Raw genomic sequence first — 26,775 nt, 5'->3', positions numbered from 1 at the left:
TTATATATTCTGAGATACTAGCCACACCATAGTTGGGGTGCTTTCACCTTACTCCCCCAACACTTGCATTGTTTATACAGATGCTAAATATTCTTCACCTCTCCCTGGGAAACTGTTAAGAAAAGAAGTACAATATTGCGCATTTCAAATACATCTGGACTGAATCTGTTTTCAATATTTTTTTAAATGCTGAAAGCTCCCCAGAATTTAATCATAACCACTTAGAATGGGTCAGAGCCATTATAGATGGCACGATTTATTAGAAGGTGGTTTCCAGTCTCATTCAACTGATTATAAATGAAAGGTCAAAAATTGGCCTAAACTGGTGTTTTCCAAAATTTGGATTTTTCAACCATTTTCATAGAAAGTTAACAGGATTGTTTCCTCTAAACTAAATTGGAAATCTATGGAATCAAACGAAACCTCATTCTCTACTCTAGATTACTGAAAACTTATATATATAACAGATTTAGTGATGGATCTTTATGAGAGTCGTATATGCAACATTTCCTGACAAGGGATCATCTTATGAGACTAGCAAGGATGGGTGAGAATATTCATAAAATGACTGAGTGGTTTCAAATATTTCTGACTCTTTTAAGATAGGCAGTGCTTTAAAGCTAATGAAAATGTATTTTAAGTTATTGGTAGAAGTTGATTCTAAATAACCTGATAAATCAGTGTGATTAGACAGCACCAAACCAAAAATTTCAGAATTATTTGAACAGTTAATATTTCAAGTTAAAATATATACAGCACAAATTACCACAGTAAGTCAACTATAGTTAAATAAAACTTTAAAAGATGAAAAACATGCAATGTGAGTTGGTCAGAACAAATTTTAACTAGATGAATGCTGTGAGCTGGCAAAAAAAGACCCAGATAATAACTAGCTCATCCTGATGACAATTTAACAGATCAGCTTGAACCTGTAATAAACTTCAAAATAATTTTTAAAAATTGTTTTTAAAATGCTTTATCGGAGTTCCCGTCGTGGCGCAGTGGTTAACGAATCTGACTAGGAACCATGAGGTTGCAGGTTCAATCCCAGGCCTTGCTCAGTAGGTTAACGATCCGGCGTTGCCGGGAGCTGTGGTGTAGGTTGCAGACGCGGCTCGGATCTCGCGTTGCTGTGGCTCTGGCGTAGGCCAGCGGCTACAGCTCCGATTAGACCCCTAGCCTGGGAACCTCCATATGCCACGGAAGCAGCCCAAAGAAATAGCAAAAAGACCAAAAAAAAAAAACTTTATCTGGTTAAGAACTAATTCTGAGTGGTTAAGCTACTTGGGGCTAAGCTGTGTTTTATAAAACTTATTCTGATAGGGGTTGCTCATTCATGTTTAAAAAAACATTAATTTAGCATTTGCTACATGATAGCAGAGTCTGGGTCCAAATTCTCACTCTGTCATTTAGTATTTGATATTTCTACTTTAATACTGGAATAATCATAAAATTGTAGATTCTCTCCAAATTTTGAAGATTAAATGAAAACAAAGTAAGCATATAAAGCCCTAGCATACATGATATTTGTAAGCAACCAATGAGTGTTAGCCTTTGTCTTATTTAGAGAGGCAGTATGCATAGTTAACGTGTTTGAGATCAGCAGTGGGAGGGGGAATTAATCCTGAACCTACCTTTCTCTGGATATATGACTTTGGCCAGGAAACCCTATCTTTAAAAGGAGATAATCACATCAAGCTCACTGGGCACAAAGTAGATGTTTAAGAAATAGGGTAGAATCTTCAGCTGTCTCTGGCTATCTCTGGCTCTGAACAGAGATGTTCTAAAGTGTTCATTATACAGTTGTCCCTGGGTATCTACAGGGGATAATTTCCAGGATACCAAAGTCTGTGATGCTCAAGTCCCTCATATAAAATGGCAAAATTTGCATATAAACTATAAGCCCTCTTTCTAGTATATGTTAAGTCATCTCTTACTTATAACACCCAATACAGCTGACCCTTGAACAACACAGGTTTGAACTACACAGGTCCACTTAATTCATGGATTTTTTTCTATAGTAAACACTGCAGTACTAGACAATCCATGGTTGGTTTACCCATCGGCTACAAGTTACACATGGATGTTTTTTTTTTTTTCTTTCAGGGCAGCATATGGAAGTTCCCAGGCTAGGGGTTGAATTGGAGCTGCAGCTGCCTACCTACGCCACAGCCACAGCAATCTCAGATCTGAGCCACATCTGTGACCTACACCCTATAGCAGAGCTCGAGGCAAAGCCAGATCCTTAAGCCACTGAGCAGGGTCAGGGATTTAACCTGCATCCTCATGGATACTAGCTGGCTTCCTAACCCACTGAGCCATGACAGGAACTCCTATACATGGGTTTTCAACTGAGTCCCTAAGCCCCATATTGTTAGAGGGTTGGCTGTGTAATAAACACTTGCAAATCGTTGTAAATACAATGTAAGTACTATGTAAACAGCTGCTGATGTTCAGAAAATTCAAGTTTTGTGGGTTTTTTTTTTTTTTTGGAGCTTTCTGGTATCTTTAAAAATATTTTCAATCCTTGATTGACTGAGTCCTCAACTATGGAACCTAGAGAATAACTCCATCAACATGGTAAAGTGACAACAAGGTCAAAGATGTACTCAACTTTAGTGTCCTTTTGATACCTGACAGCTATTTAAGAAAGGGGAAAAAATTCATGTCTTATCCCTGAGATAACTGAAATGAAATTTGTTTTCAAAATGTAAAGGTTAATGCTAATAACATAAGCTTAAAAAGATGCTAAGGCCCTATTTTCTATCCACATAGAATGGTTTGGGGAGGAAAAGGATTTTGAGGCAAATGATGAGGCAAGTGCATATGTAAAGGGTATCTATCACGAAATAAGCAACATTTTGTTTAAAATGGTAGTGACCTGGCATAGAATAGATGCTCCATCAGTGAGATGATTCATTCTCTGGTTTTCAAATGAACGAGGACCTTAAAAACATGGCAATGTGCATGAGTTAACCTTGAAGGGTTACCTGAACACTAGCACTAGCTGTATGCCAGACCCTCTGCTAGAAGTTGGCCATTCATAAATAAAAGACATGGACTCAACCTGAAAAAAGCCCACACTTTGATGATCTCTAAAATTGTCATACCATCAAACAAGTGTTGTGAAAGAGGTGAGTGCAAACTGTTAGGGGAGAATGGAGGAGGAGAACTCAAACCAGGCAGAGAATGTTACGTGGACCAGATGTGTTAGGCTAAGATTTAAAGATGGTGTATTAATCCAGCTATTTCATTAATAACACTTCCTACAAATCCTGCAATTTGTGGCTAAAAGTGGCCATTTCTTATTCTTACTAATTTATGGGCCAGCGGGGATCCTCCTCATCTGATCCCAGCGTGGCTGGTCTCAGCTGGACTCTTCATGTATGTGCAGAAAGCAAGGAGGTTAGCTGGGCTTGCTCTTCCAGACTCAGCTCCTTACATGCCTAGGAGCTGGGCTAGAATAGGACCAACTAAGCTCTGCTCCTTGTGTCTGATGATGCAATAGGTGAGGCTGACTATATTCTCATGGGAAAGGCAGAGGAAAAGAAGCATGTAGCATCTTTGGATGCCCGGTGTTGAAACACCACTTTTTTCTACAATATTCTAATAGCCAACATAACTCACAAGACGCTTTCAAGAGTGAATAGAATAAAAGCCACCTCTTGATGGGAATTACTGCAAAAAATCACAGTGCAGAATGTAGATACAGAAAGGGGTGGAGAATTTGGGTCATGGTTTCAATTTCTCCATCAGAGATGATAAAGAATTTGTCCGACAAAGATAAAGGAGGGGGAACATTCAAACAGGAAGATTAGCATTGATGAATATACTAAAAGCATGTTATTCAGAAGAAGCTACCATACTGTGTTTCCTATCTCTAGTCCTTGTGACCCACTGGATTTTCTACAATAGCACTTTCCAAAATTCTAAGCAGTTATTAGGTACTGACCCTGTGGTTAGCCATGTTTGGGAAAAGCTGAGTTAATCACATTTACAGAGGTTTCTTTATTGTGAGACCTCTCAAAGGTTTTTGCATAATAATAGTAATCAACACATTTTTGAATACTTTCTATGTGCTAGGCACTTTACATGGATTCACGCATTTAATCCCCTAGCAACCATATAAAGTTTTGCTTACATTTTGTCAATAGCGAACCTGAGGAAAGAACTTATCCTAATGTGCATTTTTAATCAATCGGCCAAGGTTATTGTCTGCAACACTTTGCAAGTATTTATCACCTACTAACTCCAATTTAATGAGCATGTAGTAGCATCTCACAGTTCACATTTTGTGAATCACTTTGCTAAATATATGTAAGAAATAAATTGGGTCCTCCATCTAAATTTAGTCCAGATTTTTTTCAACTTTTTTGTCATCAACCTATTTCTTTGCACATTAAAATCTATTTCCAAACATATAAGCCATGGCAACTTTAACATTTCCATTCTTGCCTGTGAATGCTTGATTTAACCATGTTCTATTCTAATTAAGAATGCACCCTTAGGAGGTGCTATCGTGGCTTAGTGGAAATGAATCTGAAGAGCATCCATAAGGATGCAGGTTTGTTCCCTGGCTACGCTCAGTGGGTTAAGGATCCAGCATTGCTGTGAGCTGTGGTATAGGTCACAGACATGGCTGGGATCCGAGCTGCTGTGACTGTGGAGTAGGCCAGCAGCTACAGCTCTGATTTAACCCTAGCCTGGGAACCTCCATATGCCGCAGAGTACGGCCCAAAAAAGACCAAAAAAAACACACCCTTAAATTGATGGGATGAGTTCTATTTTGCTTAGTTTTATAAAGACCACTTTTTAAAGCTGGAGGCAACTTTAAAATTAAATGACTTGTCTCAAATAACATTGTTCTCTTTCAGCTGAGAGAAAAATTCAATCTATCCTTCCTTTCAAAAAGCTGAGTGTTGGGTGTCCAGCTGTGGATAAGATGCTGTGCAATTAAACAGAAGAGCCCAAAGTAGTTAAGAAGGCACTAAAGGAAGAAAATTCTAATCCTAGCTGCCATGCCTACCAAAGGAGTCTCAGACAATTCATTTTACTTTTTGAGTCTCAATATCCACATCTGTAAAATCATGAATAACCTGCCCCACTTCCTATATTTGGCTACAGCAGGGGTCAAAAACACATTGCATGTGGAAAAATAACTTTATATTCAATAAATGCCATGCAAATAATTTTAATAGAATAAGAACTGCACACTGACTGTCAATAGGAAACAAGAAATCTGGAATTCATGTTGTTAGGCCAAATTACTTGTTAGACATGCAGGTAAAGAATTGTTAGTGAACCCTAACTTGTTCCTTCATCTTCACTGACCCATAGGTTAAATAATTTGACTAGGATAACCCCCAAAACAGGGATGGTCTCTTCTCCTAGCATCATAGCTCTCAAAATCCAAATATTTGGGAAAGATTGTCAGTGTGAATGTGTTCTTGACAGCATCATAGGTGAAAGTTTATATAAAGCCATAAGGACAACTATATATTTATTATCACTGAAAAAAGGTTAACCCTTCTCTTATGGCTTTTATGGGCCCAAACTACCATATCTTTTACATCATCCTTTACAATTCTTGCAAAAAAAGGAAACACAACTTACCATTTAATTGTACCTTCTACTGGCTCACTACTTTACCCCAATTTTTATTTTAAAATACTTTAAAAATATTTATTGATTGCCTATTATCAAGGAAACACTATTAGGCAGTGGAATATAGCAGTGAATAAAAAAAGCACCTCATTATTGGTGGGAATGCAAATTGGTACAACCACTATGGAGAACAGTATGGCGGTTGCTCAGAAAAGTAAACACAGAACTACCGTATGATCCAGCAATCCCACTCCTAGGCATATATCTGGGCAAAACTACAATTCAAAAAGATACATGGGAGTTCCCGTCGTGGCTCAGTGGTTAACGAATCTGACTAGGAACCATGAGGTTGCAGGTTCAATCCCAGGCCTTGTTCAGTGGGTTAAGGATCCAGTGTTGCTGTGAGCTGTGGTGTAGGTTGCAGACGTGGCTTGGATCCTGTGTTGCTGTGGCTCTGGTGTAGGCCAGCAGCTATAGCTCTGATTTGACCCCTAGCCTGGGAACCTCCATATGCCACGGGAGCAGCCCAAGAAATGGCAAAAAGACCCAAAAAAAAAAAAAATGAACATGTTCATAGCAGGACTATTCACATAGTCAAGCCATGGAATAAACCTAATTGCCCATTGACAGATGAATGGATTAAGAAGATGTGGTACATATATACAATGGAATACTACTCAGCCCTAAAAAAGAATGAAATACCATTTGCAGCAACATGGATCCAACTAGTAAGTCAGTCAGAGAAAGGCAAATATCATATATCATTTACATGTAGAATCTAAAGTATGGAACAGATAAAACTATCTACACGACAGAGACAGACTCACAGTCATAGAGAACAGACCTGTGGCTGCCAAGGGGGAGGGGAGAGGGAGTGGGGTGAATGGGGATTTTTGGAGTAGTAGTGTAGACTATTACATTTAAAAGGGATAAACAAGGTCCTACTGTATAGCATGGGGAAATATATCCAATTTCCTGGGATAGACTGATGGAAAAAAATTTTTTAATGTAAAAAAAATGAAGTATCTTACACACAGAAATTTAATTCTTGGGAGGATGGAGAAACAAAGAATAGAAACTAAACATGACATTAAGTCAGAAACAGGAAAGAGGAATAAGATTTCTGGGTGCATGATTTGAGATTATTTTTATTTATTTCTTGTCTTCTGAGGGCTGCACCCATGGCATATGGAGTTTTCCAGGCTAGGGATCCAATCGGAGCTGCAGCTGCCAGCCTACACCACAGCCACAGCAATGCCAGATCCTTAACCCACTGAGAAAAGCCAAGGATTGAACCACAACCTCATGGTTCCTAGTTGGATTTGTTTCTGCTGTGCCATGACAGGAACTCCTGAGTTTTATTTTTAAATAAGGTTTTCAGGCAAGTTCTCACCAATAAGGTGAATTTTGACTAAAGAAATAAAGGAGATAAGAGAATCAAGATCATCTCTGAGAAGAGGATGGAAGGCAGAGGAAACAAATTGCAAAGGCTTGAGGTGGGGGGCAGGGAAGGACGTTGGTCTAGTCAAAGAACAGCCCTTCGGTGCACAGTTAATTGATCCTGTGCGGCTGGAGCAGTTTAAGAGAGTAGGAGGTGAGCTCATAGGAGTAAGAGGGGCTGCATCAACTATGATTTTCCAAAGTCTTAGTGTATTGTCATGTGAAATGGAAAGACACTGGAGGGATTAGAGCATTGTTGGCATAATCACATTAGTAGTCTGAGAAATCTGTTGTAGTGAAAGAAGGGTAGATTTGAGGCAGTAACCACTTGGTAATGCAGGGGGTCAGGGGGGTTGGGGATGGAGTGGAGATGACTGTGGATTGGTTCAAAGTGGTTGCAGTAGGGGTGATGGGACTTGTTTGAATTATGGATATGCTCTGAAGGTAGAGCAGGCAGAATATGCTTATACAAAGGATGCATGTTGTAAAAGAAAAAAAGTGAAAGATGACTCCAAGGTTTCGGTCTGAACCACCATGTTAAAATGTTGTATAAAAAATATATACAACATTGTAAAAACAATTATACTTTAATAAAACTTTAAAAATGAAAAAATAAAATGTACATAAAGACATTTTAATACAGTAGTTTAAAGGTAGTGAGTTTGGAACGAGCATGCAACTTACACTGTTTTTTTTTTGGTTTGGGTTTTTTTGTTTGTTTTTGTTTTTTTTTTTTTTGGTCTAGGCAATTTAGCAGTATTTTTCTAAGTATAAGGCCTCTGAGTTAGAATCATTTAGTGTGTTTTATTCAAAATGTAGGCTTCTGGGTCTTTACACCTCAGACTGAATCTCAGAATCACTTTAGAATGAGTACTAGAGATTAAGAACCATATTCATCTTGCATTTTCACAACCTGAGGTTTTAAGAGCAACAAAATCTGGAGCCACCGCATTCAAACAAATAATATGTGTGCTCCTAGAAAGGCTTACTCCACATTTCACCGTGAAGAAAGGATCAGTTATTTCTACACTGAAGGGCAGAAAATGAGTGGCAGCTCTGTATCCCTTCTTTGTCACCAACATCAACAACATTTGAAGCCACTAGGGGAAAACACAAGTTGTGTGGCTGCTCCTATCTCCATTCTTGTCTAAATCTAAGCCATTGCCAATTTTGTTGGAGGATTGTTTTTCATAGCTAATATAAAGTGGCGAGCCTGTGATAGGAAGGGGGTTAAAAAAAGTTTGTTTCAATGTCTGAGGCTTCATCCATCATTGATATGTGCAATTCCCCTCCTTTTCTCTTTTCTATCCCCCTCCCCCATTTTCAATATAATTAGACTCAAAGGGACTTGGTATTTGTCTTCAAATATTTGAAAGTCTGTCATGTGGAAGAGGGATTAGACTTGTTCTGCCTGACCCCAAGTGGAAGAAGCAAAATTAATTCTGCAGAAACTACAGACAACTTCCCCCCACCCCCCATATAGCAAGCATAATTTTCATAGCACTGTTCAAATTTAGGATGAGCTTTTAAGGAATCTTCAAAGCTTCTGGAAATTTTGATTCATGACTTTGAAACATGCAGCTAGTGCCATGCTCTTTGTCGACACTTCCTTTTTTCATTTGGGATAAGTCTCTCCTTTCCAAGGCAGCACTCAAGATATTTTTTTTCCCCTTTTTTCCTTCAGACTGAGATTTTTTGCTTCCTACCACTTACCAGATCTTCATTCCCTAGTCCAGTAAATCAGAGTATAAATATCAGGTTTTGCAGGCTACAAGGTCTCTGCTGAAAACATCTCAACTCTGCCATGGGAACAGAAAAACAGTCCCAGACAATGTATAAACAAGTGAGTGTGGTTGTACTGCCATAAAACTTACGGACATTGAAAACTGATTTCATATAACTTTTATGTGTCAAAAAATGATTAAAAAATTTTAATATAGGAATGTACATGGCAGTTTTACTCATAACAGCCAAAAGCTGGAAATAACTACAATGTCAATCAACAGATGAATAAACAAAGCATGCTATAACCATACAATGGGTAATTACCTGGCAGTATTATAGGATAAACAACTGGTACACACAACTTAGGCGACTCAAAACCAATATGGTAAGCAAAACAAGTTGGATGCAAAGAGTACATAGTTATAATTCCATTGATGTGAAATTCTAGAGAAGCGAAAGACAAAGTGGTAATTACTCAAAGTGGATAAATAGCTACCAGGGGGAGACCGCAGAAGTGTAGTAGGGAGGCTGATGGCCAAGAGACAGAAGAGAAACATGTTTAGTGATGGAAATGCTTTTTATTTTGACTGCAGTAGTGGTTACAGAGGTCTATAAATTTTGTAAGTTTCTTGAAATTGCACACTTAAAATGGAGAACTGTTTTATGTAAATACCTAAGTAAAGTTGATTTAAAAAAGGAAGCTGGAATCCAAATTTTTAAAATGTGAGAGCTAATTAAAAATTTTAGAACAATACTTATATGACACTAAAGTAATACATCCGTGACCCAGAATTCTGCTTTATATTTGCCAGTCACTAACAAGTCTCTACTGTCAACCATAGAGGTAAGTACAGTTGACTTGAACAACTAGGGGACTGGGGAAAACTACTTTCTTCACCATCAAAGATCCCCATATGGGAGTTCCCATCATGTCTCAGCAGTAACAAACCTGACTAGGATCCATGAGGATGCAGGTTCTATCCCTGGACTCACTCATTGGGTTAAGGATCTGGCATTGCTGTGAGCTGTGGTGTAGGTGAAGACTCAGCTTGGGTCCCGAGTTGCTGTGGTAGACCAGAGCTGTAGCTCCAATTCAACCCCTAGACTGGGAACTTCCATATGCCACAATTGTGACCCTAAAAAAAACAAAAATAAAAGAACAACAACAAAATCCACATACGACTTTATAGTTGGTCCCCCTTCTCCATGATTCCACATCCCCCAAATTCAACCAGCTACAGATTTTATAGTACTGTAATATAAATTTAGTGAAAAAAACCTACATATAAGTAGACCTGCCCAGTTGTTCTAGGGTCAATTGTATAATCCCTGTTTCTCAGATGGCCAAACAAGCCTTATGACATTTTGCCCACTTTCACATAACTGGTACATAGCAAAGCTGGGACTCAATCCAAAATTCCAAGTGTTAAATCCTTTGTCCATTCCACTCTCATATATTTGCCACTTTCATAGAAAACATACTAATAATCCTAAGCCTCTTCTTCCTTAATGCTCTGAATAAGTTAATGCACAATTGGCCTCAAGCTACATTTATTTTCTTTTTTTCCTTCTGTTTGACAGAAAGTCTTCAAATTGTATGTGGTATCAGCATTCTTCCCTTCAGTTCTTTGTGTTTACTGATTTGTAATGGTTCCTTGCATTTAAGTCTCTCCCTGATCCAAGTTTTCTGTTTTTTGTTTTTTAAACTCAGTGAACTTTATTTATGGAAACTTGACTTCATATAACTTTTAACTGTCACATAAAAATGATTTAAAATTTTTAATTTTTTTCTCCTTTATAGAGCCAAACCTTCAGCATATGGAAGTTCCCAGGCCAGGGGTTCAATTGGAGCTACGGCTGTAGGCCTATACCACAGCATTGCCAGATCTGAGCTGCATCTGCCTCCTACACCTCCTCTCACAGCAACGCCAGATCCTTAACCCACTGAGTGAGGCCAGGGATCAAACCCAAGTCCTCATGGATACTAGTCAGGTTCATTATCCCTGAGCCACAATGGGAACTCCAATTTTTAAATTTTTTTAATTTAAAAATTATTCTTAGCTTACAAGTTGTAGATAAGCAGGTTTCAATTTAATGTGCAGGCAGAAAGCCTAGATCTCTTATTCAGTATGAATTTGTCAGGAAGCTTTAAAAATAATATCCAATGAAATAAGTAACATTTACTTAACATCATCTATGTTCAGTTTTCCCCCACTTGTCTTCAAAATGTCATTCTATATAGGTGGTTTACTGGAATCCATATCTAAATAAAAGATCCAATATTGAGAGGGGAGAGGTTCCTGATGTGGCTCATCCGGTTAAGAACCTGACTAGCATCCATGAGAATGTGGGTGCGATCCTTGGCCTTGCTTAATGGGTTAAGGATCTGGCACTGGTGTGAGCTGCAGGTCAGGATCGCAGACGTGGCTCAGATCCTATGTTGCTGTACCCCTTGCCTGGCCTGGGAACTTCCATATGCCACAGGTGTGGCCCTAAAAAGAAAAAAAAAAAAAAAAAAAAAAAAAAAAGCTGATAGCAGTAGCTGGCTTTGGCCCAAGGGCTGTAATTCACCACTCTCTACCTTAGCTTCTGACTATATACCCTAAGGAGACAAATTATTTAAAAGACACAATTAGGAGTTCCCATCGTGGCTCAGTGGTTAACGAATCCTACTAGGAACCATGAGGTTGCAGGGTTAAGGATCCTGTGTTGCCGGGAGCTGTGGTGTAGATCGCAGATGCGGCTCAGATCTGGCGTGGCTGTGGCTATGACGTGGGCTGTTGGCTACAGCTTTGATTAGATCCTTAGCCTGGGAACTTTCATATGCCATGGGTGCAGTCCTGGAAAAGACAAAAACACAATTAGTTGTATTTACAACTCAAGGGAAAATCCATAGGCTGACAGTCTGCAGAAAGCCTAATAGATGAGAGTCCTAGTGCTCAATCACAAGTCTCTATATCTTAATGTTTTTATCTAAGTGGGTAGTTTTAAAAGTGGTTTCAGTGGACAATGTGAGGACAGACATGCAGGTTTTGTTTGTTTTTTGTCTTTTAGGGCCACAGCACCCACTGTTTATGGAGGTTCCCAGGCTATGGGTCAAATTGGAGCTATTGCCACTGGCCTATGCCACAGCAATGCCAGCTCTGAGCAGTGTCATGAGAATGTGGGTTCGATCCTTGGCCTTGCTTAATGGGTTAAGGATCTGGCACTGGTGTGAGCTGCAGCAATGCCAGATCACAGCAATGCCGGATCCTTAACCCACTGAACGAGGCCAGAGATCGAACCTGTGTCCTCATGGATGCTAGTCAAATTTGTTTCCGCTGAGCCACAACCAGAATCCCAAGTGTGCAGGTTTTAACACAATACCTGGAATAAAAGTCAGAAACTCAAATAGGGAAGTAGGCAGCAGGACTAACTTTGTTAACAGAACTCTCTGAGACTGATATCACCTCTAGAGTGGTAGGAGGTCGGCATTTGTCAGAGAGCAGCTGTGGGCTAAACGGCTCTGCAGTCTCTCTCACGATGCAGTTTCACTGCTCAGACACCACATTATTGCCTTGTAAAACCAAAGCATCTCCATTATTATCCATTTCAGGCTTAAAGCATAATAGATGACAATAAAGAGTCTATAAGATATGTTTAAAGATTATTTCTCAGTCCATTTGGTAGCACTTATGTTAATACCATCAAGGTAAATCCCCAAAAGGTAGTAACAAAGAATTTCAATAAAACAAGATTTCCACAAAAGGAGGTTGTGGCAAAGTCTTTTCATTTTGGAGTAAGTAGTACAGGGGAAGTTCTAAGGTACTTATCACTGCTTTTACCCATTTCAACATGTGAGGCTACATCTATCACTGATGGGTAGCAATTCCTTTTCTTTTTTTTCCCCTCCATTTTCAGTATAATTAGACTCAAATTTGTCTTCAAATATTTGAAAGTCTGTCATATGGAAGAGGGATTAGATTTGTTCTGCTTGATCCCAAGTGATAGAAATAGGACCAATTCTGTAGCAACTAGAGGGTTGTTTTTTTTTCTTTCTTTCTTTGTTTTTGTATTCCTTATAGTGAGCCTAATTTTTACAGAGCCATTTAAAATTAGGATGAACTCTGAAAATTTCAAGTCACTGAATGTGTTCAAAGAGAAGACAGACTACTACTTGGAGGGGTGTTTTGTAAAGAGAGCGCCAACATCCTAGAAGATTTGAACAACCAGTTTTAAGATTTTTTTAGTCAGTGAATTAATGGCCATCATATAATAGCAGCTCCATTACTTTATTACTTATTATAAGATACTGTATTGAAATCTACATAACTTATTTAATACTCACAAGGATAGGGTCTACACTATTTAATACTTAAGCTTTATAAATGATGATACCAAAACCTAAGTGGTTAAGTAACTTGCCCTAAATGACACAGCTAGTAAATCAAAGATTTTAGATTTGAACCCAGATCTACTTGACACTGTGGTCCAGGCTCTTGAAACTATGGTGCTTTTTTGTAGTGGTGGAATGCAATGAGCATTAAGGACTTGATTTGTGCTCCATATGGCTTTTAAGCTAAGATAGACAGAAGTAAAAAATATAGAATACACTCATAAAATACCTTATAGCTATTAAAATTAGTGCATTAACATGAATACATTAACAAAACATGTTGAATGAAAAAAGTTACAAAACAACATATACAGTACAATGCTATTTATATAGACTCTCAAACATGCAAAATAAAATGAGAAATTACTTAGGGATGCATATGGACATTCCCGTGAATGGGAATAAGCTATACCAAATGAAGTTAAAATAATTACCTCTGAGGAGTGAGGGAAAAGACTAAAATTGAAGAAAGTTCAAAGAGGCTTTAACTATACATCTGTGTGATATTTTGGTTCTTTATGAGAGAAAGAATCCAAGGCAAAGACGACTAAAATGATAATAAGCCTTTTAAAAGTTGTGGCTACATATATTTTCTACATTTTTTAAAGTTTTTTTCCATTATAGGTGATTTACTTATTCTGTCAATTTCTACTATACAGCAAAGTGACCCAGTCATACTTGTGTGTGTATGTGTGTATATATATATATATATATATATATATATATATATATTCTTTTTCCTCACATTATCCTCCATCGTGTTCCATCACAAGTGAGTATAGTTCCCTTTTCTATAAAGCAGGATCTCATTGCTTATTCACTCAAAATGCTATAGTTTGCATCTATTAACCTCAAACTCCCAGTCTGTCCCATTCCCTCCCCCTCGGCAACCACAGTCTGTTTCAAGTCTGGGAGTTTCTTTTCTGTAGAAAGGTTCATTTGTGCCATATATTAAGATTCCAAATGTAAGTGATAGCATATATTATTTGTCTTTCTCTTTATGACTTATTTCACTTAGTATGAGAGTCTCTAGTTCCATCCACGTTGCTGTGTAAAATACTTTAATTTTGTCATAATTATATGTGTATGATTAAATGAAGAAAAATCTATGTAGCTATATGGCAGATTTAATAACTATTACTCTACATCTCCCTCACCTCCAATACCTATAAAAATGATGGCAAAGGAGTCAACAAGCCACAAAACCAAGAAGGATAAGAAGGGATCAAAGATCAGTGAGGAGAAGTTAATGTGGGTAGAGGATCTAGTGTTGTCATGAGCTGTGGTATAAGTAACAGACACAGCTGGCATCCTGTGTTGCTGTGGCTGTGGTGTAGGCTGGCAGCTACAGTTCCAATTTGACCCCTAGCCTGAGAACTTCCACATGCTTCACCTGTGGCCCTAAAAATCAAAAGAAAAAAAAAAAGGTGCTCAGCAATCAGAGACAAAACTCACAAAGTCATTTATCTCATTAATTCAAATATTTAGTGAGTGCCCAGTTATATGCCAAGTGATATTCTAAGAGATAGGGATATGCAGGGAATAAAGAGTGAAAGTGAGAATGAATGTAGAGTCAGTCAGCAAGCAGGATTGGTTTTAAACAGTCAAATACAACAGGATTTAACAAATGCAGGTTGACTCCCAGATACTTTCCCCATCACACGGGTTGGCTGTTTTGTGCCCACAGTAGAGGTTGTTTATTTCAGGTAAGTTGAAACTAGTTCTAGAGAAAAAGTTCAGGTACAGCTACAGAAAGGACTGTGCACCATGCTTAGAACAGCGAGTGACAGTAACTATACTGAATAGTGGGACAGCCATAAATTCTCCTACTCCTACTCATCTCCTGCAAGGCTTATACCACTCATGCAAGAAATTGCTGCATTCCTCTGGTGGAAAATGGACAGCCTGGGAGAAAGAGACACTGGATATTGACACTTAGAGATTCTCAAGCCACACGGGGCAACCTGATTACCCAATTACGAAGCTTATCAGCTGACAAGACTTGTCCAGTCAGAGAGCTTTTGAATAGGTATTTGCGTCTGCCTCATTTTACTTTATTTTTATTTAATGATTTTTTTTCCCCATTATAACTGGTTGACAGTGTTCAGTCAATTTTCTACTGTACAGCAAGGTGACCCAGTCACACATACACATACATTTTTCTCACATTATCATGCTCCATCATAAGTGACTAGATATAGTTCCCAGTTCTATGCAGCAGGAGGTCTGCCTTATTTTAACATATGAGTTAGGAAGGGGAAAAGAAATCAATGATGACCAGACATTAATGAGAGTCTAAGACCACAAATGAGGGACACCAAAATTTAAAGATAATAAATAAAAGAAAAAACAATCTATGAAGATCAAGACTAAAGCTAAAGAAAAAAAACTTTTTAAGTTTTGGTTAATCTTCATAGAGGAAAGCCAACTATAAAAACATGGAAGATTCTACTTTAAAAGTATCAGAACAAAAAAAGAGCTCTAAGAATGAAAAATGTAACACCAAAATTAAGGTTAATTCCACAGAAATATTTGTAGTTTCAACCTAATAGTTGAGAAAACATCAAACAACAACAAAAAAATATGAAAATCAGACTAGAAAATATAGGTACAGTAAGGAAAATATTGCTATCAAAGATAATACTAGAGAGCAAATAAGTCATTAAAGAAATGCAAGAGGAACAAAAGAAAAAACATGAATGAAATGGCAGACCATTAAATAAAGACTTGTGAAATATTGAATAAGAGACAAGATTCACAATTAGACATATTACTTTGAAATTTCACAACACTTCAAATAGAAGAACTTACATGTTCCCAGTAAAAACACAAAAAGAACATCTGAAAGGATGTCATTGGACCTCTCTATTCTAAGAGATATGATGTACAATCTGGCATTTTATACCTAGCCAAGCTGTAAGTAAATTAGAGAATAGAAAATGTTATTTTTCAGACAGAAAATCCTCAAAAATTTCCTTTCTTAGGGAACCCCAGGAGATATGCACATTACAAACAGGAGAAACTGAAAAGAAAAATCAGGAATCTAGAAAACAAAGACCTGAAACAAAAGATTCCCAGAATAATTATGAAAGCTCCAAAATGACTACTGTGCTTCAAGCTTAGAGAACAGCCAATCAAAACTAGAACAAGAATATAAGCTTTTTGGGAGTTCCTGTGGTGGCACAGTGGAAACAAATCCAACTAGGAACCATGTGGTTGTTGAGTTCGATCCCTGGCCTCGCTCAGTGGGTTAAGGATCCAGTGTTGCCATGAGCTGTGGTGTAGGTTGCAGGCATGGCTCGGATCCCACATTGCTGTGGTTGTAGGCTGGCAGCTACAGCTTTAATTTGACCCCTAGCCTAGGAACTTCCATATGCTGCAGGTGTGGCCCTAAGAATCCAAGACAAAAAAAAAAAAAAAAAGAGAATATAAGCTTTTTGGCAGAATCTCACTATGCCTGAAGGGAGTGGCACAATAAATTTTAAGTCATGAAAGGGAAAAGCCTAAAATCAAGAAACTTCTACCCAGAAAGGCTTCATTCAGATTTGAAGGAAAGATCAAAAGTTTACAGACAAGCAAAAGCTAAGAGTTCAGCACCACCCAACAGTGAAAAACAAAGCATCTCCTCTAACATCAGGAATAAGCCAAGGATGCCCAATTTCATTTCGCTTATTCAACATAGTATGGTAAGTCCTAGATAAAGCAATCATACAAAAAATAGAGGAGTTCCTGTCATGGCTCAGCAGTTAATGAATCAGACTAACATCCATGGAGACGCAGGTTCGATCTCTGGCCTCACTCAATGGGTCAAGGATCCAGCAACGTCATGAGCTGCAGTGTAGGTCACAGACGTGGCTGGGATCTTGCATTGCTATGGCATAGGCCAGTGGCTCAGCTCTGATTAGACCCCTAGAACCTCCATATGCTGCAGGTGCAGCCCCAAAAAGACAAAAAAAAAAAAGCCAAAAAAAGAAAGTAGTCAAAATTGGAAAGGAGGGGTAAAACTGTCACTGTTTGCAGATGACATGAAATTTTACATAGAAAATCCCAAGACACCAAAAAAGGACTAGAACTCAATCTGGTAAGCTCTCGTTGCTCAAAGCTAGAGTTGCTCTAGAGCTCAAAATTAATTAATTACATTTCTACATAAAAATAAACTATCAGAAAATATAAATTAAGGAAACAATCCCATTTACTATTACAAAGAATAAAATACCTATTAACAAACTAAGGAGGTAAAAGATCCATATTCAGAAAACCCTAAGACACTGATGAAAGAAACTGAAGATTACCGAAATGGAAAGATATACTGTGTTCATGATTCGAAGTATTAAAATGACCTTACTACCCAGACAATCTACAGATTGGAAGCAACCCCTATCAAAATACCAATGGTTAACAATTCTAAAATTTGTATGGAAACACAAAGATCCCAAATAGTCAAAGCAATCTCCACAAAGAACAGAGCTGCATGTATTATGCTTCCTGGCTTTAGACTAAGCTAAAAAGCTAGAATAATCAAAACAGTATGGCAATGGCACAAAAACAAGACACACAGATCAATAGAACAGATAAGGAGACAAAAATAAACCAATGTTATTATGGTTAATTACTCTACAACAAAGAAGGCAAGAATAGACAGTAGAGCAAAGACAGCCTCTTCAATAAGTGGTGCTGGGAAAACCGGACTGCTACATGTAGAGGAGTAGAGTTAGAACATTCTCTAACACCATATAAAAAAGTAAAACTCAAAAATATATTAAAGACCTAAATGTAAGACAAGGAAACCATAAAAATCCTTGAAGAAAGCATAGGCACAATACCCTTGAACATAAACTGTAGCAATACTTTTGAGTGGTCTGTCTCCCAAAGCAAAGGAAACAAAAGCAAAAATGAACAAATGAGACCTAATTAAATTTAAAGATTTTTGCACAGCAAAGGAAATCAACAAAAAACCCACTGAATGTAGGAAATATTTACAAATGATATGACTAATAAGGGGTTAATATCAAAATATATAAACAGTTCCTACAATATTAAAAAAAAACCCAAAAACTTAATTAAAACCTGACCAGAAAACCTGAATATTTTTCCATAGAAGACACATGAATGGCCAACAGGCACATTAAAAGATGTTAAATATTGCTTATTATCAGGGAAATAAAAACAAAACCATGAGATATCACCTCACACCTGTCAAAATAGTCATCATCAAAAGATCACAAAAAACAAACATTGGTGAGGATTTAGAGAAAAGGGAACCTTTGCACACAGTTGGTGAAAATGTAAACTTGTGCCAACTGCTATGAAAAACAGTGTGAAGTTTCCTAAAAATAGATCATATGATCAAGCAATTCTACTGCTGGGTGTATAACCAAAGAAAATGAACACACTAATTTGAAAAGACACCTGCACCCCAAATGTTCATGGTGGTATTATTTACATTAGCCAAGATATGGAGAAAACCTGAGTCCCCATCAACAGGTGAATGGATACCAAAGGCATGGTATGTATATACAATGGATATTAACACAGTGATAAAAATTAATGAAATTTTGCCATTTGCAACAACATGAATGGACCTGGAGGGTATTATGCCAAGAGAAATTAAGTCAGAGAAAGATAAACTATGTTATCACTAATTTGTGAAATCTAAAAAAATAAATGAATGAATATACAAAATACAAACAGACATACAGAGAACTAGTGGTTACCAGTGGAGAGAGAGGAGGGTGGAGGGGCAAGATAGGAGTAGAGGATTAAGAGGTACAAACTACTACATATAAAATAAATAAAGGTATATAAACACAGAAAATATAGCCAATATTTTACGTTTAAATGGTGTATAACCTATAAAATTTTTGAATCACTCTGTTGTACACCTGAAACTAATATCACATTGTTGATCAACTATGACTCAATTTTTAAAAATGGAGCAGGAAATTTCTGGGTTCCAGAAGCAATAACTCCAGCAAGAAAACAAAACAGACAAAACATCTAATATGTTGAATATACTCAAGGGATCTCATCAAATGTTAGATTGACTGTAGAGATAAATTTGGGGTTGATATAGTGATAATGAAGCAAAAGCAAAATTAAACTGTGGTAATGAAGGAACTCAAGAAGGACTTATTCTTCAAAAAAGAAAATGTGTTTGTGATGTACTACACTGTTTCCTAGTCTTCGTAATACAAACATAATACTGAACAAAAATGTGACGTAAGTATATTGGAAGAAGAGAATAACTACAGAGAATGGAGTATTTAGGAGTGAATGTGGTTGCACTGTATGTGCATATAATGTGAATGCATATATGTGAGTGGGTTTGTTATATATTTAAGAACTAGTTTTTCATCCTTCCTAGTAGGCATTCCATGGAAAAGATACAAAGCTTACAAAATTCAAGAAAGAGTAGTATAGAAATTTAAGATTTGCTTCTGTATTTGCAAATACCAAAGAATAGCTTAAAAAGTTGAAAAGGGTTCCTCAGGGGAGCAGGAACTAGGAGTGAATAGAGAAGAAAATTGCTATTTTTTAGTATATGTTTAGAAGTACCATTTGACTTTTTAAATTTTCTAGTTTATTGTGTAAAGAAGGGGGAGACAACTTATACACGACTAGACAATGAGACATTTTCATAGAAAGAAAAAGATTTCCATAGCAAAGGCAATTCATGGTAGAAGGAAAGAATGAGTGCCTAATTGAAGTACAATGCCCCCAATGTCTATTCTCTTTAAAGAATGGAAGGGGAAAGAAAAAAAAAAAAAAGCAGCTTTCCAATCATGTCAATATACTTAACAATTTTGATTAAGTAGAACAGAAAACCAAAGGTTAAAACCATGTGATCATCTTTGCTCTGAGGTTTTATATGACTTTCCCACCCATTCAATGCCATGCACACTTTTACAGAGGCAATTAAAAATTTAATTATCCCCAACCGATATGATGTTCTTAGGATTTGCTACGTGCATTAAACCTGATTGAAAATATTCTATAGGTATATGTTTTCCAGCACACAGAAGATTCAATCCAAGTCAGCTCAGTGATATAACATTACTTCTGACTATGGGAGCTGAAGACAGGTCAGAGGTGGAGAAGCAGCAAGAAAAATAAATTGCCCCTAAAAATCACATGGAGCTCTAAACCAGAAATACAAACAACCAAGTATCCCATCATACATCACATCTCTCTGTTCTGAATTTTTTCTTTTCTTTTCAGGGCCACACCTGCAGCACATGGAAGGAAGTTGCTGGGGCTAGGGATCACATCAGAACTGCAGCTGCTGCCCCATGCCACAGCCACACAAGAAATCTGAACAGCTTGTGGCAATAGCAGAATATTCACACACACAGTGAGGCCAGAGATTGAACCCACATCCTCATGGACACTGATCTGTATCTTAACCCCCTGAGCCAGAAAAGGAACTCTCCTCTGTTCTGAATTTTTTTTTTTAATGTATTTCAAGCCCCAGAAGATGAATGAATGCTCAGGATAGTCTAATCAAGAGACATGAGCCATGCAAGGAATTAGATCATTCAATAGAAATCACTATATTCTTCCCACTGTGCCAGGATCCTTGTGAAATAGAGGAAATGTAAGAAATGTTTCCTGCCCCCAAGATGTATGCAGTCTGGTTGGAGAGACAAGACTAGCATATGTGAAAAGTAAAAAAAAGATTCAGAAATGCCTATGATGAACACTAGGTAACTGATATCAAAAGCAATGTACATGAGTCATGGATCAGAGCAAGGGAATTTAGAAGAAAGAGGACTCGAAAAGGTGGCCTTGACTGAGGCTTTGAGGAGATGGGTGAGAATTTGGGCTGGTGATTGGAAAACGTTTGAACGATTTGTAGTTCAGAAATTTGAGTTGGAAGCGATCACACTGGGTTTTTTTTGGGGGGGTACTTGAAGGAGAGAACTTGGGGAATACAGGGAAGTAGTTAGAATTCAGGGTATCACGTTTACTTCTTTTTTTCCCAAGAATTTTATCATAAAGTTGTCCAACTATCATGTTTAGTTTTTATCAATCTCCCTTTCCTTTTTTTAGTCTTTATTTGGGAGACTATGGTCATAGTAATTACCTAATACCCACCAGCTGCCACATGGTATAAACATTTGTTAATGTTGGTTTATTTATTTTTTAAATTGGCCTCATCCACAGCCTGTGTAAGTTCCTGGCCCAGGGATGGAACCCACCCCAGACTTGAGAAATCCAACAGAGCTGTGAAAACACCAGATCCTTAATTCTCGGCCCCACATGGGAACTTACTGTAAATGTTAATTTTTAAACTCCCTTTAGTATAATAGCTTAGCCCCTTATTATAGTAAAGTCATCTCCCTAGTAAAAATCATTGTTCACTGCAAATACACTTATTTTTCTGTATCCACAAGGGACTGGTTCCGGGAGTCCACATATACATTGTAATCCATCGAAGTCCAAGTCCTAGAGGCAGTCCTCTGACCCATGGGTACCATTTCTGTATTTGTGAAATAACCAACCATGGATGAAAATGTCCATCCATGATTGTTTGAATCCAGATTCAAAACCCCAAATATGAAGGGCCAACTGTATATTTATTGAAAAAAATCCATGTATACCTGGAAACACAGTTCAAACCTATGTTGTTCAAGGGTCAACTTACAGTCTTGTACACACCATTGAACTGTTCATCCAGTAGAATGTCAGGCATCAGAAAGTGAAGAATGCATTGAAAGTGAACAACCATTAATTTTGAACAAAATGGGGGAAACAAACCACAATGTGGCAGTGTCATTTCTCCACGGCCAAGAAATTTCCATTAGCAACACCTGCCATTCCCTCCACAGAGGCCTTTGAGGAACTAGTTTTCAGAAGCTAGATCTTTGAGACTGTGTGCCAGGTACTGATGGACTATATGATACCACCTTCCCACCGCCATGCCCCCCCCGCCCCCGATTCCCACTGCTCACTTTTGCAGGTAACTGGAAGAAATCACGGAGCCCTAAGTAGTCAGTCATGGGTAGTTCTAATCTCAGATGAATAAGAACAGCTGAGTAAGAGGAAAGATGGAGCTTTCTCTGAACCAAGTCAGCCCGCTTGTTCTTCAACTCTACAGACTGTTGTTTAAATCACCCATACTTAATTAAGAATGAGTGGCAGGGAATTCCTTCTGTGGCTCAGCAAAACAACCAGTATCCATGAAGATGAGGTTTAGATCCCTGGCCTCACTCAGTAGGTTAAGAATCAGCAATGCTGTGAGCTCTGGTGTAGGTTGCAGATGCAGCTTGGATCCCAAGTGTCTGTGGCTGGCAGCTGCAACTCTGATTCAACCTCTAGCCTGGGAGCTTCCATACACCATAGGGCTAAAAAGCAAAAAAAAAAAAAAAAAAAAAGTGGCAGGTAAATTAAAAAAAAAAAATTTTACTAAGCTAATACTAATCTATAAATAATGATTCAGAGTTCTGCCCTCAGTTGCACCCAATTTTTTTATATTTGTAAAAAATATTTGATAAGATATTTGTAAAGAGTGTTATATGGCTTCATGTAGCTCTCCTGAGGCTGGAGAGAGAGGGCTCTGGAGAGAGACACCCCTCACTCTCCCCACCCATGAACTGGATGAATTTATCTGGCCTATGTGGAACACTTGTCTGGAGCCTGTGGGAGTTGCAACTTTTATTTTGACTTCTCTCAACTACCCAACTCCTCAAACTGCCCCAAAAGGCATCTCGGGTACCTTCCCTCCTGCCTTTACCCAGGTAATACTGATAATCTAACTCAGGTATAAGCCTTAGGAGCCTACTTAGGTGTTTGGATCTGGTTAAGGTACAGCCAGAGGCATTAAAACTTAATAAGATTCAGGCAAGGACCCCTACCTAACAGGAGGAGTTGCAGTTTCTTTCCATGTGAACCTAGAAGGTCTTATGATTGGATGATGATTGCTTTAATTACTAAAGGCCAGGGGAACAAAAATTGTGTTTCAAAAAAAATTTAACACCCGAGCAGGGGAACAAAGCAGTGTTTGATGAGGATTTAACTCTGCAGCTTGGTAGGCAAGACGCAGTAGTACAAGCAATCTGAGTAAGAGTGATCGTCACAGAAGGAGCCCAATATTAAGCCACAAATAACACATAAATTACAAAAAAACACGCATTCCATGAAATGCCCAACAAGGAGGGGTTTTCAATTCTGACATTAATTACAAAGTGTCGGTTTTTCATCATACCACCAAGCAATTCTCTGATACCAGCTGGATGTCCTACAATTTAACCCAAGTTTGAATCCATGGGTTAAGGGCTCAGTCCTACAAGACACCCTCAACCCTCCAAATGCCAACACACACTTCAAACAACAACCACAAGCCTAAATTCTGCTTCTGACCAACCGGCTATGGATGAGAGGTTCCCAGGACCCCTCATTGGAGTTTATTCATTTGCTAAAGCATCTCACAAATTCAGAAAAGCATTTTGCTTACCAGATTGCCTGTTATAAAGAGGAACATCCAAATGGAAACGATGTATGGGGCAAAGCCTGGGGAAAGGGCATGGAGCCTCAGTGCTCACGCTGGATAGGTCCCTCTTCCCCCATTTCCAAGTCTTCATCAACCCAGAAGCCCCTTGGGGGTTTTATTATGTGGTCATGATGGATTAAGGCATTGGCCAATGGTGACTGAGCTCCAACTCCAGCCCCTCCTCTTCCTGGAGAAGATCAGGGATAGAGGTGAGGTTTCCAAGACTCAAATCACCTGGTAAGCTGATTAACTGAGGATCAGCGCCCCCATCCTTAGGTGCTTTCCAAATGTTACTCCATTAATGTAACAAAGGATACCCTTATTCTCATCCCAGAAAATTCCAAAGATTTTAGTAGCTCTGGGTTAGAAAGTGGGAAAAAGATCAAACATATATTATAAAGTAAGCAGGTCCTCCTTTCATTTTAATAATAGCTTAACAAGACTAGATCAGAGCAGAGTAAAAATGTAAACAAAGAATTACTGAGAATTTTAGAGAGTGGGTTTGGAGGTGGATGGTTGCCTAAAAACACCTGAACTGTGTTTTCTTTAGGTTTTGTGGAGCCATTGCTTGCAGATGCAATGATTGTGCCTCAACAAAGAATCAAGACTAAGCTTAGAAAACCTAGCAAGAGACCTAAATAGTATTTTTATTGGGGAGGTTGCTTACAGAAAGAGTAGGTAGAGAGAACTAGAAAGTAGTTATTCCAAGACCCTGGGTTTTGTAATTGAAAAAACCTGCATTGAGTTCCCATTGTCTCTCTCATACAGAATGTCTGACCTTGGAGAAGCTATTTAACTCCCCTTCTAAAAGTCGTAAGTTAATAAGTTTCAGGCAAGAGTGCCTACCTAGGTCATTTACATGGAGTTTCTTTCAATGTTAACCTGGAAATTCTAATGATAGGATGATGATGATTGCTTTAATTATTAAATGCAGCAGTACCAAAAGAAACCTGGGTTAGCAGGGGAACAAAAGAGTGTTTGCAGAGAATTTAACACTATCTGTCACACAGTAGCAAAACCCATCAGGTAGAGGCTGTCTGAGCTAGAGAGACCATCACAGAAAGAGCCCAATATTAAGCCAACAATGCATAATACGCAAAATATTACTCACAATCCACAAAATGCCCAACAAGGAAGGGTATTAAATTCTGATACCAACTCCAGTCTATGTTGTTGTTTTTTTCCTGCACACCAGAAAGGAATTCTCCAATATCAGCTGTGTGCCCTACAATTTAACTCAAGTCTGAACCCACAGGTTAAGGACTCAGTCCTACAAGACTCCCTCCACACACAGTTCAGGCACCAGTCACAAGCCCAAATTATTGCCTGTGCTTCTGACCAATTGGCTATAGATGAGAGGTTCACAAGACCCCTTCTTGGAGTCTATAATCATTTGCTAGAGCATCTCAAAGAACACACAAAAGCATTTTTGCTTACTAGATTGTCTGTTATAAAGAGGAACATCCAAAGGGAAACGATGTGGGGCACCACCTGGGTAAGGGGCCCAGAAGATCAGTGCTCACTCTGAGCAGGCCGCTCTTCCCCAGTCATGATGGATTAAGTCATTGGCCAATGGTGACTGAGCTCCACCTCCAGTCCCTCCCCTTCCTGGAAGAGGTCTGGGATGAGGCAGAAAGTTCCAAGACTCAAATCACAGGGTTAGCTTCACTGAGGACCAGCCCTCTTCCTTAAGCACTTTCTGAAGCCTATCTCATTAACATAACAAAAGACACCTTAAACACTTTCAGTGTAGGAAAAACCAAAGTTTTCAGCAGCTCTGTGCCAGAAAGTGGAACAAAGAGGAAATACAGACTGTTTCTATTAAAAATCCCAAGGAATATATCAAGCAGATCCTCATTTCATTTTTGTAACAGCTTAACAAGACTACATCAGAGCAGAGTAAAAATGAAAAGAAAGGGATATTGAGATTTTAGAGAGTGGGTTCGGAGGTGGATGGTCGCCTAAAAACACCTGAACTGTGTTTTCTTTAGGTTTTTTTTTTTGTAGAGCAATTCCATGACGATTAGATGATTATGTCTCAACAAAGTGGAGAATCAAGACTAAGCTCAGAAAATCTAGCAAGAGAATTTTGGATCTAAATAACATTTTTATTGGGGAGGTTGCTTACAGAAAGAAAGTAAGTTTGCTGTGGCTGTGGTATAGGCCAGTGGCTACAGCTCTGATTTGACCCCTAGCCTGGGAACCTCCATATCCCACTGAAACAGCCCTAAAAAGGGGGAAAAAAAAGAGAAAAAAGAACGAAATAGAGTAGGTAGAGAGAACTAGAAAGTAGTTATTCCAAGACCCTGGATTTTGTAATTGAAAAAAACCTAGATCTGAGTTCCTATTGTCTCTCTTACTAAATGTCTGACCTTGGAGAAGCTATTTAACATTTCCAAAAGTCACTGTAATTGGGGGAAATTAACAGTGCATACCTCGGTGAGGTTTGTTTTACAGAAAAGCTAAAAGAGTGTATTGGAAGTACCCAGCATAATGACAGGCATCCAGCAACTGCTCAATAAATGTTAATTGTTGTTATTATCAAGAGGCCCAGGAAATACTCAGAACTTACACTGTCATCGTATTTCTCCCGTTTGGTGGGTCTAGAGTGTAATTTCAAGATATTACTGTGTCTATGATGTAAATACAGAAATTTCTAATATAATTATGTTAATAATATAAAATTGAGCATCATATTCGGGAGAAATTGAAGCTAAAACTAGGACAATTTTTGTCCTAAGTCTTGTATTACATGTAAGGATCACAATAGTTCCAGGCAGGTCCTATAGCCAGGGGCCAAGGAACCTGGATTCTGTCACACCCAGGGACCCCATTATCCACATCATCTTATAGAATTTATTTATCCTCAAGTTCTTCCTCAGAATAATGGAAGTCTCAATAGTTCTACCTTGCTTATTACACTCTTCTAAGGACTTAGTATTAATTATATATATATGTGTGTGTATATATATATATATGTGTGTGTGTGTGTGTGTGTGTGTGTGTGTATTTGTCTTTTCTAGAGCCACACCCACAGCATATGGAAGTTCCCAGTCTAGGGGTCAAACCAGAGCTGCAGCCTCCAGCCTACATCATAGCCACAGCAACACCGGATCCTTTAACTCACTGAATGAAGCCAGGG

The 26,775-nt window shown here is 38.3% G+C and overlaps 1 long non-coding RNA gene across 1 annotated transcript in view; it reads right to left on the bottom strand.

Annotated features, from left to right (window-relative positions):
* LOC110257163 overlaps positions 1 to 23,750 on the bottom strand; it is an 89,166-nt gene extending 65,416 nt beyond the window's left edge. The window contains exon 1 of the long non-coding RNA XR_002339410.1: positions 23,598 to 23,750. This is a non-coding gene — a long non-coding RNA (uncharacterized LOC110257163). The remainder of the gene's footprint in view (positions 1 to 23,597) is intronic.

This window comes from Sus scrofa, chromosome 15 (genome assembly GCF_000003025.6).
Source record: "Sus scrofa isolate TJ Tabasco breed Duroc chromosome 15, Sscrofa11.1, whole genome shotgun sequence".
Taxonomy (NCBI): domain Eukaryota; kingdom Metazoa; phylum Chordata; class Mammalia; order Artiodactyla; family Suidae; genus Sus; species Sus scrofa.
This window is presented reverse-complemented; position numbering and strand designations above follow the sequence as displayed.